Source organism: Helianthus annuus, chromosome 4 (genome assembly GCF_002127325.2).
Source record: "Helianthus annuus cultivar XRQ/B chromosome 4, HanXRQr2.0-SUNRISE, whole genome shotgun sequence".
NCBI lineage: Eukaryota > Viridiplantae > Streptophyta > Magnoliopsida > Asterales > Asteraceae > Helianthus > Helianthus annuus.
In genome coordinates, this window is record NC_035436.2 from 179,156,988 (window position 1) to 179,172,619 (window position 15,632).

The following is a 15,632-nucleotide window of genomic DNA, read 5'->3' on the forward strand; positions in this document are numbered from 1 at the left end:
GGGACTCACCCAAGCACTCTCCGAAATCGGATAAATAATTCCCGCATCCAACCATTTAATTACCTCTTTTTTAACTACCTCTCGTAGGTTCGGATTCAATCGCCTTTGAGCTTCTCGTGTCGGCTTTGCATCTTCGGTGGTAATGATCTTATGCATGACAATGAATGGACTAATTCCTTTAAGATCGGCAATCGTCCATCCGATAGCTCCCTTGTTTTCTTTCAAGACTTCCAACAATGCTTGCTCTTATGCCAACTCCAAATTAGAGGCAATAATGACCGGTAAAGTGTCATTATCCCCTAAAAATGCATACTTCAAGTGGCTTGGCAAGTCTTTAAGTTCCAACTTTGGGGGTTCCTCTAATGATGGTTTGGTACCCGAATCTATCTCCGCCGGTAGACCTTCAAATTGATGAGTCCATGGTGGTCTACCTTCTTTCAACGCCATTGCATCTTGCTTTTCTTCTTCAACCCGGAGTGCATAAGCATGTACCTGTTCAGAAAAATCACACAAGCAAACATCCAAACCATCCTCCTCATACTCGTGCGGGTTGCATCCGTCAACTATATCTGCCATGAAACACTCATCAACATCATTAGCATTAGAATTGTTAGTAAACACATTCAACCGCATTTTTCGATTCCCAAAAGTCATGTCGACCGTACCAAATCTACAATCGATCACGGCATGAGCGGTGCTCAAAAATGGCCGACCCAAAATTACGTGTTGTTGTTGTTTTGGGTCCGCGGACGAGTAGTCCAAGACTAGAAAGTCGACCGGGTAATAAAACTCATCAATTTTTACAATTACATTTTGAACCATACCCCGAGGTAGCTTATGAGACAAATCGGCCAAAACAACCGTTGTCTCCACCCTTGCTAACGGACCAAAATCATATTGGTCATATAGCCCCCCGGTAAAATACTCACCCCGGCTCCAAGATCTAGCAACGCCTTAGCCATTTGAAAATTACCAACTTGTATGTTAATCAATGGCGTACCCGGATCTTGGAGCTTAGGAGGAAGCTCCCCATTTAAAACTGCACTTACTTGTCCGGTTAAATCGACCCGCTTAGGCACTTTCTTCTTGTTTTGCCTTTTTTGTGTACATAATTCTTTTAAAAATTTGGCATAGGCGGGTACTTGTTTTATTGCATCAAGAAGTGGGAGGTTTATTTTAACTTGTTTAAACATGTCCCACATTTCTTCTTTTTGGGGACCTCTCGATGCAATAAAATTTTTCTTTCCCGGGTCAAGTAAAGCCGACGGAAAAGGGACTTGACTCGGTTCACCCTCAACTTTTTCACTCTTTTCATTTTCACCTAAACCCGGTTTGTTAACATTTAATTCTTTTGGTTTTACCGGTGAAACATCATCATCACTATCATTACCCGTGATATCCTCAACTACCCCCTCAACCAATTCGGGTGACAAATTGGCTTTAAACTCTTTTCCACTTCTTAAAACACTAACATGATGAACATTAACATTACCTCGTGATGTACCATGCGAAGGGTTTACCTTAGTGTCGCTAGGAAGTTGACCCTTGTTTTTCTTCAATTCAGCCACGTCAGTTGCTAATTGACCCATTTGGGTTGTTAGTGATTGGATGCTTTTATCACGAACCTCATCCTTTTGCATTCGAACTTCATCTAATTGGTTCTGTTTTTGCATCTCCATTTGCATGCTTTTTAGCATCTCCATCATCTCGTTTCCACCCGAAGACCCCCCTTGTTCTTGACCCGTTTGATATTGTTTTTGATAACCTTGGTTGTTCCCGCCTCGGTATCCACCTTGGTTATTGTAAGGTTGGCGTGAACCAAAGTTACCTTGGCTACCTTGAAAGTTCGGGTTAGCTTGATTTGAAGGGTTCCCATACCGAAAGTTTAGGTGGTTCCTCAACCCGGGGTGGTAGGTATTAGAGTTCATGTTGTTGTAATTTCTACCACCCCCTCCTTGACCTTGACCTTGAACCGCATGGATTTCTTCGTACTGCCCTTCCATCATCCCTTGGCAATTTTCAGCCGCATGACCTATTTCATTACACAAAGCACAAACATCATAAATCTGGTTAGTAGTTTGAACATTACCATCATCTATGGCGTGCACTTGAGGTCGGGCAATGGTCGGTCGCGCTCTCCTTGATGCTTGAGCTTTCCTCTTTGATGTAGTTGCCATGCTCTCCAAGAACTCCCAATCATCATTCTCATAATTTGTACCAAAACTCCCACCGGTGATAGACATTAGATCACGAGCATCTTCGGCACTCAATCCCTCGTGGAAGGCATTCATCAACTCCCACAATTCAATTCCATGGTGAGGGCAATTCTTTATCATCATATTGAATCGTTCAAATGCCTTATGGAACATCTCACCATGTTGTTGTTGGAAACTTCTCAACCCCTTTCGTGCATCGTTGGTCTTTTGGGCGGTGTAAAACTCATCCAAGAAAGTTTGTTGCATCTCCCCCCATGTATATATGGATGCCGAAGGCAAAGTGTAGAACCATTTTTTCGCCTTATCTTCCAAAGAAAATTGGAATAATACCAATTTAATATCGTCGGCCGAAAACCCTTGACTCCCAAGAGTGTTACAAATCGAGTCATAAGCCTCCAAATGAAAGTAAGGCTCCTCCGTTGCTAACCCCTTATACTTTGGTAGACTTTGCAAAGAGTTGGTCCTCTCTTCAAATGTCCTCCCTTGATCATTGTGAGGAATTACTACCGGTGAAGGGTTTTGGGTGATTACCGGCCTAAAATGTGCTTCGATGCCCCTCACATTTTCTCTAAGATGTCTCCTTGGAACACCAAACCTACCTCTTGGAGGAATAGGACCCATTGGCCTTGGTACTTGCCCTTGTGGTGCGATTGGTTGTTGAAACTGTTGTTGTCGCATCAATGGGTATTGAGGTGGTCTTTGAAATTGTGGTTGTACATTTTGTGGCCGGACTTGTTGCAATGGGATAGAATGTTGCATTGGTGGCCCTTGTGGTCTTGGCCGAATGTGTTGTGGTATGAGTTATTGTTGTTGTGGCATTCCACCGACACTTGCCATCCCTTGAGATTGACTTTGCACATATCCAAATTCTCCTTGATTACCATAACCCCCGTAAGCATACCCATCCTCATCATAACCTTCAAACTCCTCAAATCCTTCATCATACCCATCTCCTTGAACTCCCGACGATTGCCCAAATGGAAGGGTTGAATATTGAAAACCCGCTTGGTTCGATGGTCTAAATGTTGAAGTAGCATGGACAATGGTCGAAATTGGTGCCATGGTATGACTTGAATATGACGGACCCGCACCCGGAAAGAAATGGGACAATGGTGGTATAGTAGTGGAAGGGTTAAAGGTAATGGTTGGTTCTTCTTGGGTAGTAATGGGTTGTGTGGTGTTGGTTGGTGTAGTGTCATGAGGTGGAGTAGGAATGGTAGTGGAATTTGGTATGGTTGTGTTTGGTGATGGTTGTGTGGAAGTAGGTATAAATGATGAGGTCGTTTGACCCATTGTAGGTGGAATTTGTGAATCGGCCATGATGTTTCTTGGTGTAACTGGTGAAGTGGGTGAACCAATAATTCTGTTTTCTCGCAATAAAACCCTGTTTTGCCGTAATGTTCTTTCGATTTCCGGATCAAATGACAATGGTGACGCTTTGTGAGAGCCTCTAGTATGCATGCACCTGTAGAACCTGCACACTAAACACACCAGTGTAAACCCGAAAATAACAAAGCAAAACTAACAAACTGACACACGTTGCGCACTACTCCCTGGCAACGGCGCCAAAATTTGACGTGCTGTCGTAGGTACACGCAAATTTAATCCCAATAATAACTATAGATAGCGGTAAAAAGGTATCGAACTCAGGGAGTATGTGGAAAGTGTGTTGATTTTCTAGCCTTGCGAATTAACTACAATTAACCTAATTTGCAGAAAATAAAGTTTAATGATTGGATTGTGTTTTAGAAAACTAAATTAAAAACTAATTGCAAATCAAATATTGGTTGTAAAACAGATTAGGAGAGAACAATGACCATCTTAGGATTCAGTTTCTTTAAACAATTGTGTGAAATTCCAACTAGAAAGAGTTACATAGACATAACTCGTGCATACATAATCGAAGTGATAAAAGGGAACAAAGTACTCGGATTATATGAACGCGAGGTTGTTTCCCGATGATCAATTAATCAATAACCAACCCTAACCCTTCCCGTGATATCTCGATTGCCAACGGCACCAAGAACGTACGATTGAGATTATAAATTGGACTATCAATTAACAAGCTACAAACAATTATGCATACACCATGACATTCAAGCAACGCAAGTTATCATTCTAGAAATTCAGAAATAAACACACAAAAGTTCAAAAGAAACCTTCACCTAAGATGATCACCGAGAGTTTTAGCCACGCATAGCTTGGTGAATCATCATAACAAGTAGTTTAATGTTCATACAAATCAAAGTCACAAACCGAATGTTAGAAATTGTTCCAAGCCAAGCCAAAGCACTCAAAATCACCCCTAGTGTCTCCAATAACCGACCAATGATGAAAAGTACATGAAAAGACACCATCAAACTGCATAAATGATGGCAGTTACGATTTCAGCGTCACCTCCACCGTAAATTACGGCTCTACCGTAAGTTACGGTGGACATAAAAATGTTACGGTGCAAACTATCTGTTTTACGGTGGGAACCAGGCCAAGATCAGGTCCACGTAAATTACGGTAGGACCGTAATTTACGGTGACAACCTGAATTTTGTGCTTTGTTTCATCCTTTGCTCCGCACACGACCCGTTCGACTTCAAACTTTCCAAAGCTGCATTTTTCTTCACTTTAAGCCGCCAAACCGCACCTGAGACATAAGCAATAGTAGTTTTCAAGATAATTACACACTTAAATGAGGGATAAACTTGTCTTTTAACATCATAAAGGGTTGTCCAATGGACCACCCGTCAGGAAGCAAAAAGCATTTAAGAAAATATTGCCCTAAAAACAATCAGACACAAGGATGAAAGCTCAACACCGAAGCTAGGGAGGCACGTGGACATCGGTACCTCCCATATTAGTCAACATTATGCATCTGTCCTGCTAGATAGTGTTGCCAATTTTAGCTTCGCATCTCTAGAGTTCGAAAGTATACTTGATTTGGTAGCAGTAAGTTAGATAACCCGTACCCGATAGAACTAGCTAATGGAAGCTAGTGGAAGCCAACAAAATAATTAGAAACGTGATGTAGTGAGTGATACGATAAACGAAGATCAACACGTTGATTCTACGAATACCCGTGTGTCTCTTTCCCAACCCCCAAATTGCAACCCAAAGGCCACAGAATTTGAAGTGAAAAATAACTTTTCTCAAAATTCAAGTCTGATTGTTTCATTCACTCAAGGGACATATAAATAATGACAGAAATTCAAAACGGGCCTAAAAAAGACAACGGGCCAAACACAAGCCCAAAAACAAAATGCCCAAAATACTTGAAAAAACATAAAAATGGAAAAAACTAATAGAAATAAGCGTTTTTTCGGCCCGGACGATGACCCAAACCGCCGTAGGCCGTTTGCAGCAAGATAGAGCTCGTTCTCCCGTTCGTTTTGACTGGTCACACGCCCCAAACGGACCTCCGTAGCCCAAGTTAGAGCCATTTCAGTGAGGCCCCTTTTGTGACGCGATCTTGGGCCTCCAAGTACCGGATGGCCCGCTCTTCTACGCTTGGGCCCGCATCATTCCCTCCTGGGTAGACAAAATTCGACCTCGAATCCGCAGCAACCTCATCATCAGACGAATCCCCATGAAAAGGCAGCAAATGTTTGACATTGAAAACATTAGAGCAACGAATATGGCTTGGTAACTTCAGACGATAGGCATTAGAATTTATCTTCTGCACAATCTCTACTGGCCCAATCTTCTTGGCTGACAACTTATTATACTCCCCCACCGAGAAGCGATCCTTAGTCAAAATGGCCCAAACAAAATCACCCTCTTCAAAATCAACTTGCCTACGCTTTTGATCTGCAGCTTGCTTGTACTTTGAATTAGCGTTGGCCAAGTTATCCTACACAGTTTTATGAACATCATGTAACCCAACCACAAAATCTTGCACCTTTTTGGGAACAGAACCTGGTGAAGGAAGTGACATCAAATCAAGAGGACCCCGAGGCTTAGCAGAATAGACCACCTCAAACGGACTAAACCCAGTACTCCTATTAACAGCATGATTATGAGCAAACTCAGCCTGACAAAGCTTTTGATCCCACGACTTCACATGATCACCCACAAGACACCGCAAAAGATTACCAAGTGATCGATTGACAACCTCTGTCTGCCCATCAGTTTGTGGGTGGTAAGCACTGCTAAAATTGAGCTGAGTGTTCACCATTTTCCATAAACTGCGCCAAAAGTGACTCAAGAAACGAGTATCCCGATCAGAAACTATGGAAGACGGCAAACCATGCAAACGATAGATATCTCGAAAGAATAACTGAGCCACATTAACTGCATCCGTTGTCTTCTTGCAAGGAATAAAGTGCACCATTTTAGAAAACCGGTCCACCACGACGAAGATCGAATCATTACCACGCTGAGTACTCATGCTCCTTTGGACTCATTCTGTAATGGGGCTTATTGGGTAGCTGGGACCCCGGTTCCAAATCAATGTGATGTTGGATGTCTCGTAGGGGTGGCAACCCGGCAGGTAAATCATCTGGGAAAACATCAACAAACTCCTCGAATAACGGAACCATACATTCAGGAATGTCGACTTCCTCGGCCACAGGCTTCCCAATCAAAATAAAAACATTGTCTGCTTCCTCCAACTCATCTTGAAACTGACTAATGGTCAACAAAGTGCCCGACTGTTTCGTGGCTAATTGCTTAGGCTTGCTAGGAACAAGAGTGATCTTCACACCACCAAACAGGAAACTATACGTATTGGACCGCCCGTTATGTTCTATATTACGCTCGTACTCCCAAGGCCTGCCCAACAATAAGTGACACGCGTCCATAGGGACCACATCACACACGACATCATCCTTGTACGTGGACCCAATGGAAATTGAAACCAGTGCCCTTTTAGATACCGTCACTTCACCTCCCTTTTTCAGCCATTGAAGCTTGTACGGTTTCGGGTGACTCTCTGTCTTCAAGGCCAACTTTTGGACTGCCTCTTCAGAAATCAGATTGTCACAACTCCCGGAATCGATGACGAACGTGCAAACCTTTCCCAAAATAGTACATGTTGAGTGGAAGATGTTATGCTTCAGCCAATCATCCCCATCTGCCTTTGGTGTATAGCAAGAACGTCTAACCACCAAATTCACCCCAACATCACCAGTCACAACCTCCTCTTCATATTCAGTTTCTTCATCGTAGACTGGATTGTTTTCATACTCTTCATATTGTTCGTCCTCAGACTCAGCAAACAAGTGCCTTTTGCCAGCCCTTTTGCACTCCGCCTGACGATGGCCTGTCTCACCACAATTGAAACATCTTGGACCACTACTACTAGCCCCCTTAGAAGTAGGCCCGGTATTGCTACCCCCCGGCTTCTGTTGACTCGGCCCGCCACGAGGCGCCCCACTGCCAGACCCAACGTTTCCCCCAGTAGGGGTAAATGAACCGCCCACCCGACGGTTTTGCTTCTCAAAGGCCAACGCCCGTTGGTGTGCCTCAGGAATGGTTAACGGATCAAAAAGATTCACGGCCTCCATGATTTGAACCCTTAGACCCCCAATATACCGAGAAACAAGTTGCTCCTCCGGTTCTTGAATATCATTCCTCGCAATCAACTGGTAAAACTCTGTGGTATAATCATCAACCGATTTAGCCCCCTGTTTCAAATTCTGCAGACGCTGGTACATCAACCTTTGAAAGTTATGAGGCAAAAAGTTGGACCGCAAGCATTTTTTCATCTTGGTCCATGTCACGATCCTTGACTTCCCGAGCCTGTTTCTGGTTAACTTCAACTGTTGCCACCACGCAGAGGCCCTACCACGTAACCTGGTAGCGATCAAGGCCACCCGCTTATTTTCAGGCACCTCCTTGTATTCAAACACCTCCTCCACGGTAGCCAACCAATCGATGAACCCCTCTGGATTCAAACTAGACCCATCAAATTCTGAAATATCAACTCTAATCCCAGAATCCCAACGCCTGTTGCCCCCTCCACGTTCACCCCTTGGTCTCCCCTCCTGTTCGTCTTCGGAAGCCGAACCGTCACCAAATGGGTTACTAAAATCAGAACCATACCCGCCATCGGGTCCCTGCCTCCTACGATTGATCAAATCGGCCATCCGATCAGTCAACTGATTGACCACTTGATCCAACCGTTCATCCATCCTCGCCATAAGGCGCTGCTCCAACTCTCGTTCATACACTTCATCGAGAGGCCTGTTGTTGTTTCTCCTCGGAGGCATTTTGAGCCAGGAATTCGGCTCTGATACCAACTGATGTAGTGAGTGATACGATAAACGAAGATCAACACGTTGATTCTACGAATACCCGTGTGTCTCTTTCCCAACCCCCAAATTGCAACCCAAAGGCCACAGAATTTGAAGTGAAAAATAACTTTTCTCAAAATTCAAGTCTGATTGTTTCATTCACTCAAGGGACATATAAATAATGACAGAAATTCAAAACGGGCCTAAAAAAGACAACGGGCCAAACACAAGCCCAAAAACAAAATGCCCAAAATACTTGAAAAAACATAAAAACGGAAAAAACTAATAGAAATAAGCGTTTTTTCGGCCCGGACGATGACCCAAACCGCCGTAGGCCGTTTGCAGCAAGATAGAGCTCGTTCTCCCGTTCGTTTTGACTGGTCACACGCCCCAAACGGACCTCCGTAGCCCAAGTTAGAGCCATTTCAGTGAGGCCCCTTTTGTGACGCGATCTTGGGCCTCCAAGTACCGGATGGCCCGCTCTTCTACGCTTGGGCCCGCATCATTCCCTCCTGGGTAGACAAAATTCGACCTCGAATCCGCAGCAACCTCATCATCAGACGAATCCCCATGAAAAGGCAGCAAATGTTTGACATTGAAAACATCAGAGCAACGAATATGGCTTGGTAACTTCAGACGATAGGCATTAGAATTTATCTTCTGCACAATCTCTACTGGCCCAATCTTCTTGGCTGACAACTTATTATACTCCCCCACCGAGAAGCGATCCTTAGTCAAAATGGCCCAAACAAAATCACCCTCTTCAAAATCAACTTGCCTACGCTTTTGATCTGCAGCTTGCTTGTACTTTGAATTAGCGTTGGCCAAGTTATCCTGCACAGTTTTATGAACATCATGTAACCCAACCACAAAATCTTGCACCTTTTTGGGAACAGAACCTGGTGAAGGAAGTGACATCAAATCAAGAGGACCCCGAGGCTTAGCAGAATAGACCACCTCAAACGGACTAAACCCAGTACTCCTATTAACAGCATGATTATGAGCAAACTCAGCCTGACAAAGCTTTTGATCCCACGACTTCACATGATCACCCACAAGACACCGCAAAAGATTACCAAGTGATCGATTGACAACCTCTGTCTGCCCATCAGTTTGTGGGTGGTAAGCACTGCTAAAATTGAGCTGAGTGTTCACCATTTTCCATAAACTGCGCCAAAAGTGACTCAAGAAACGAGTATCCCGATCAGAAACTATGGAAGACGGCAAACCATGCAAACGATAGATATCTCGAAAGAATAACTGAGCCACATTAACTGCATCCGTTGTCTTCTTGCAAGGAATAAAGTGCACCATTTTAGAAAACCGGTCCACCACGACGAAGATCGAATCATTACCACGCTGAGTACTCATGCTCCTTTGGACTCATTCTGTAATGGGGCTTATTGGGTAGCTGGGACCCCGGTTCCAAATCAATGTGATGTTGGATGTCTCGTAGGGGTGGCAACCCGGCAGGTAAATCATCTGGGAAAACATCAACAAACTCCTCGAATAACGGAACCATACATTCAGGAATGTCGACTTCCTCGGCCACAGGCTTCCCAATCAAAATAAAAACATTGTCTGCTTCCTCCAACTCATCTTGAAACTGACTAATGGTCAACAAAGTGCCCGACTGTTTCGTGGCTAATTGCTTAGGCTTGCTAGGAACAAGAGTGATCTTCACACCACCAAACAGGAAACTATACGTATTGGACCGCCCGTTATGTTCTATATTACGCTCGTACTCCCAAGGCCTGCCCAACAATAAGTGACACGCGTCCATAGGGACCACATCACACACGACATCATCCTTGTACGTGGACCCAATGGAAATTGAAACCAGTGCCCTTTTAGATACCGTCACTTCACCTCCCTTTTTCAGCCATTGAAGCTTGTACGGTTTCGGGTGACTCTCTGTCTTCAAGGCCAACTTTTGGACTGCCTCTTCAGAAATCAGATTGTCACAACTCCCGGAATCGATGACGAACGTGCAAACCTTTCCCAAAATAGTACATGTTGAGTGGAAGATGTTATGCTTCAGCCAATCATCCCCATCTGCCTTTGGTGTATAGCAAGAACGTCTAACCACCAAATTCACCCCAACATCACCAGTCACAACCTCCTCTTCATATTCAGTTTCTTCATCGTAGACTGGATTGTTTTCATACTCTTCATATTGTTCGTCCTCAGACTCAGCAAACAAGTGCCTTTTGCCAGCCCTTTTGCACTCCGCCTGACGATGGCCCGTCTCACCACAATTGAAACATCTTGGACCACTACTACTAGCCCCCTTAGAAGTAGGCCCGGTATTGCTACCCCCCGGCTTCTGTTGACTCGGCCCGCCACGAGGCGCCCCACTGCCAGACCCAACGTTTCCCCCAGTAGGGGTAAATGAACCGCCCACCCGACGGTTTTGCTTCTCAAAGGCCAACGCCCGTTGGTGTGCCTCAGGAATGGTTAACGGATCAAAAAGATTCACGGCCTCCATGATTTGAACCCTTAGACCCCCAATATACCGAGAAACAAGTTGCTCCTCCGGTTCTTGAATATCATTCCTCGCAATCAACTGGTAAAACTCTGTGGTATAATCATCAACCGATTTAGCCCCCTGTTTCAAATTCTGCAGACGCTGGTACATCAACCTTTGAAAGTTATGAGGCAAAAAGTTGGACCGCAAGCATTTTTTCATCTTGGTCCATGTCACGATCCTTGACTTCCCGAGCCTGTTTCTGGTTAACTTCAACTGTTGCCACCACGCAGAGGCCCTACCACGTAACCTGGTAGCGATCAAGGCCACCCGCTTATTTTCAGGCACCTCCTTGTATTCAAACACCTCCTCCACGGTAGCCAACCAATCGATGAACCCCTCTGGATTCAAACTAGACCCATCAAATTCTGAAATATCAACTCTAATCCCAGAATCCCAACGCCTGTTGCCCCCTCCACGTTCACCCCTTGGTCTCCCCTCCTGTTCGTCTTCGGAAGCCGAACCGTCACCAAATGGGTTACTAAAATCAGAACCATACCCGCCATCGGGTCCCTGCCTCCTACGATTGATCAAATCGGCCATCCGATCAGTCAACTGATTGACCACTTGATCCAACCGTTCATCCATCCTCGCCATAAGGCGCTGCTCCAACTCTCGTTCATACACTTCATCGAGAGGCCTGTTGTTGTTTCTCCTCGGAGGCATTTTGAGCCAGGAATTCGGCTCTGATACCAACTGATGTAGTGAGTGATACGATAAACGAAGATCAACACGTTGATTCTACGAATACCCGTGTGTCTCTTTCCCAACCCCCAAATTGCAACCCAAAGGCCACAGAATTTGAAGTGAAAAATAACTTTTCTCAAAATTCAAGTCTGATTGTTTCATTCACTCAAGGGACATATAAATAATGACAGAAATTCAAAACGGGCCTAAAAAAGACAACGGGCCAAACACAAGCCCAAAAACAAAATGCCCAAAATACTTGAAAAAACATAAAAATGGAAAAAACTAATAGAAATAAGCGTTTTTTCGGCCCGGACGATGACCCAAACCGCCGTAGGCCGTTTGCAGCAAGATAGAGCTCGTTCTCCCATTCGTTTTGACTGGTCACACGCCCCAAACGGACCTCCGTAGCCCAAGTTAGAGCCATTTCAGTGAGGCCCCTTTTGTGACGCGATCTTGGGCCTCCAAGTACCGGATGGCCCGCTCTTCTACGCTTGGGCCCGCATCAAAACGGCAAGATAGAACCCGGAGAGCGTGAGTTTACGCTTGATCTACTGCCAGTTGAGTTGGGAAGCTTCGACGAGGTAACCTGGATGGATTGGTTGCCGAGCGATCGAGCGGAAATTGATATCCGCATCCCGATGGCGAACGAAGAAACAATCGTGACTCATGAAGCAGGATACGCCTCTACAGATTACTAATTGCTTGAAGGCACTAAAGTTGTTGCGTAAAGGATGTGTTGTTTTCTTGGCTCATGTCGTGGACAAGGGAGCCGAAGAACCAAAACTCGAAGGTATTCCTGTGAGAAGGGAATACCCTGAAGTCTTCCCCGAAGATTTGCCAGAATTATCTCCTCAACGACAAGTCGAAATTTCGCATTGATTCGATTCCAGGCGCCCCGCCTGCAGTCAATGCACCTTAGCGACTTACACCTTCGGAGATGCAAGGAATGTCTGTGAAGCTTCAGTAGTTGATAGAGAAGGAAGATAACAGACCAAGTTTTCCGTCTTAGGCAACCCCAGTTCTGCTCTTCAAAAGAAGGACGATGATTTTCAAATGAGCATCAACTACCAGGAGCCGAACGAGCTAACCAACAAGAGTCGGTAACTCTTGCTGAGGATTAACGAAGTACTTATTTAACTAACTGTGAGGATCCAACTATTATTCACGACTGATCGATGATCGAGTGTCATTAGCTGCGAGTTCAGGAAGAAAGTATACCGGGGAAATTGTGGGACAATAACTTGTTTTTAAACATACACAAAAATTGTGTTTCCTACACAATGCATAAAACAGTCTTACACAGAATACGAAACTTTGAGAATCTAGAAAACAAGTACGTAAGACCTTTGGGAACCCAGGTCAAAACCTGTATAGGTTGTTGCTTAGGAACCACACCTGTTAACTCAAGCAAACCCCATTATCCGGACGTATATGCTATTTCAGTTAACCAAACAGAAAGTACTCAAATTTCTTTTGTTGAAATCTTCACTTTTACTTCTAGCGAGTAGATGTTTGCGTCTCTACTCCCCTTAATGGTAGTTACATCACGTTAATTTCTTCGTTGGGAGCGAACACACATTTGCTTCTATACTTAGTCATTTCTTCACTTTAGCAAATACTCATTATTTCATTTCTTGGAAATTCATATGTTATGCATGAACCATTGGTTATGCATACGGTTCCGTTTCGAATAAGCGCTTCGTTAAGGCTCAAATGTTATTTTGCTAAAACTAACTATTGGTTTATGATTCGAATAACCTACATTATTGTATTTGTTGGCTTCTTTGCTATCAAGTCAACACACTTTCTTGAAACTTCTTTTCTTTCAAGTTACATTCATGGTTTATTTTTGTAACCATGCTGAGATTCCCTTGTTGGTACATACGTTTATTGTCGGGTTACGCCGAAACCAAGTTCAATTACTTGAACTTATCCATTTCTCATATTCAAATTAAGACGCCATATGATGTATTGAGAGCATCATATTCAAACATTTTTGCAAAGGTTCTTCTGTTTCGAATCGTAGTATACTTGATTGGTCTACGACTCCACTAAATCGTTTGATTGGGTTCGATACCTTGCGGTGATACTTTCACAGAATTGAAGCTTGCGCTAATTTGGTTACGCACCTCATATACGGATCTAATTGTCTATTTATTTGTTCTAAATCCATTTTATTTATCACAATTAAAGCGGTCTCAACACAATTGTGTGTTAAGGCAATGGTACCTAGAATCGTTTCACGGTGTACCTCCTAGCGATTCTTTCGTTATAAATTAAATACCTTGCAGTGTTTATTGCTTTCCATCTTCAATCAGAAACAGTAGTTCTTTCATGTTCCATAATCGATTAAAAACCCCATGACGCTGTTTAAATCAAATTTTCAGAATTGTTTCGGTACACTTTCATTTGTTTTCAAACTCGGTGAACTTGTTCGGTCACCGCTACTATTGAAATATGTCAATTACGACACCTTGTGGTGTCATTACAAAATTTGTAGCTTGTGCTAATCATGGTCAACCGTTTCACACAAAACTACACATACTTTTGTTTGACTTGTCATTTAAACATTCCTAATGCAACTATGAATTAAGACAATGATACACCAGATTCGCTTGTATTTCATTCGGTGTATTCTCGCAATTCAAGAATGTCAACACACTAATCCTTACCATTTATTTATTCGAAAGTTGACAAATCATTTTCATATTCAAGTTGTGATTTTGAGTTCATATAGCGGATGCTATGGTTTGTGAAAACTCGTTTGCATATTGTGACTGATTGTTTGAGAATCCATTGGTCAAAACTCCTTTGTTACACCTCTGTCAACTAAGTTATGCTAGATTATACATCTATACATCTCGTGCCCTTTGACATCAAATGCTATAACACATACCTTTTGATCATTGGGTTCCTGTGTTGAGATATATCCCTGGAATCACCTGATGTGAATAAGATTTGATTCGGTTTTGTGGTTATCTACCTCAATATTATCCATATATATACACGCATAATGTAACCCTAAGGATTTAAGGTAGTACAAATTTCGAGGACGAAATTTTCTTAACAGGAGGAGAATGTGACAACTGTCAAATTTGCATACATTCGTACAATTATTAAATGATGATTAGTGCTTAATGACTGTGCTGATTTACAAATTCATGACTTGAATTTCTTTCTGATTACTGCATTATACTTACATGTGCATCACATATTGCAAACGACATATCATTAACTGCATGCAAACATGTTGACATAAATGATGCACAAAGCACAGTTAGCACAGTTAACAGACAAACCGGGAAAATGCTGACGGAGTTCAGTACATAGACAGACGTTGTTTTGACACAGTATAAGCCAGAAACTAAGTACTACACTAGTATGGTGTGTAGGGAAGTAAGGACCACAAAACTGCTTCACTAGGTGATAGTTTAAGTGCCGGAAAGTGCCTAAAACTCACCCAAAGTGCTGAATTCAGCATAATTCACTACTAGAAAATATACCTATCTTGACACGCGAATAATGACACACGCTCATTTTATGACATTCGAAAGCGTGTGTCAAGAAAAAAATGTCATGGTTTATAAAATTCAACAAATTTATGACACTCTTCTTTGTGTGTCATCTTTTTAACGTCATAATAAAATACAAGATCTATCTTGATACATGAACAATGACACACACTTATTTTATGACATTCGAAAACGTGTGTCAAGAAAAAAAATATCATGCTTTACAAAATTCAGTAAATCTACGACATTATTTGTTGTGTGTCATATTTTTAGCGTCATAAAAAACAACATTATCAAAATGTACGTGTCAAGTTTTATGACGCTCTTTTTGTTCATCCTTTTAGCATGTCATGTTATATTTTCTGAACTAGGTTATAACTTGTGTATTACACGGTTTAAATTAATAAAAATCAAATAGTTAATAAGGAAGATTTAACAATCATAAAACGATATTTTTGAAA

At 42.9% G+C, this 15,632-nt stretch overlaps 1 non-coding gene across 1 annotated transcript; it reads left to right on the forward strand.

Moving 5' to 3' along the window:
* Positions 1-2,307: 2,307 nt before the first annotated feature.
* LOC118491966 lies at positions 2,308-2,413 on the forward strand. Its single transcript, XR_004892411.1, has one exon. It is a non-coding gene; the product is annotated as a small nucleolar RNA R71 (small nucleolar RNA).
* Positions 2,414-15,632: the final 13,219 nt, after the last annotated feature.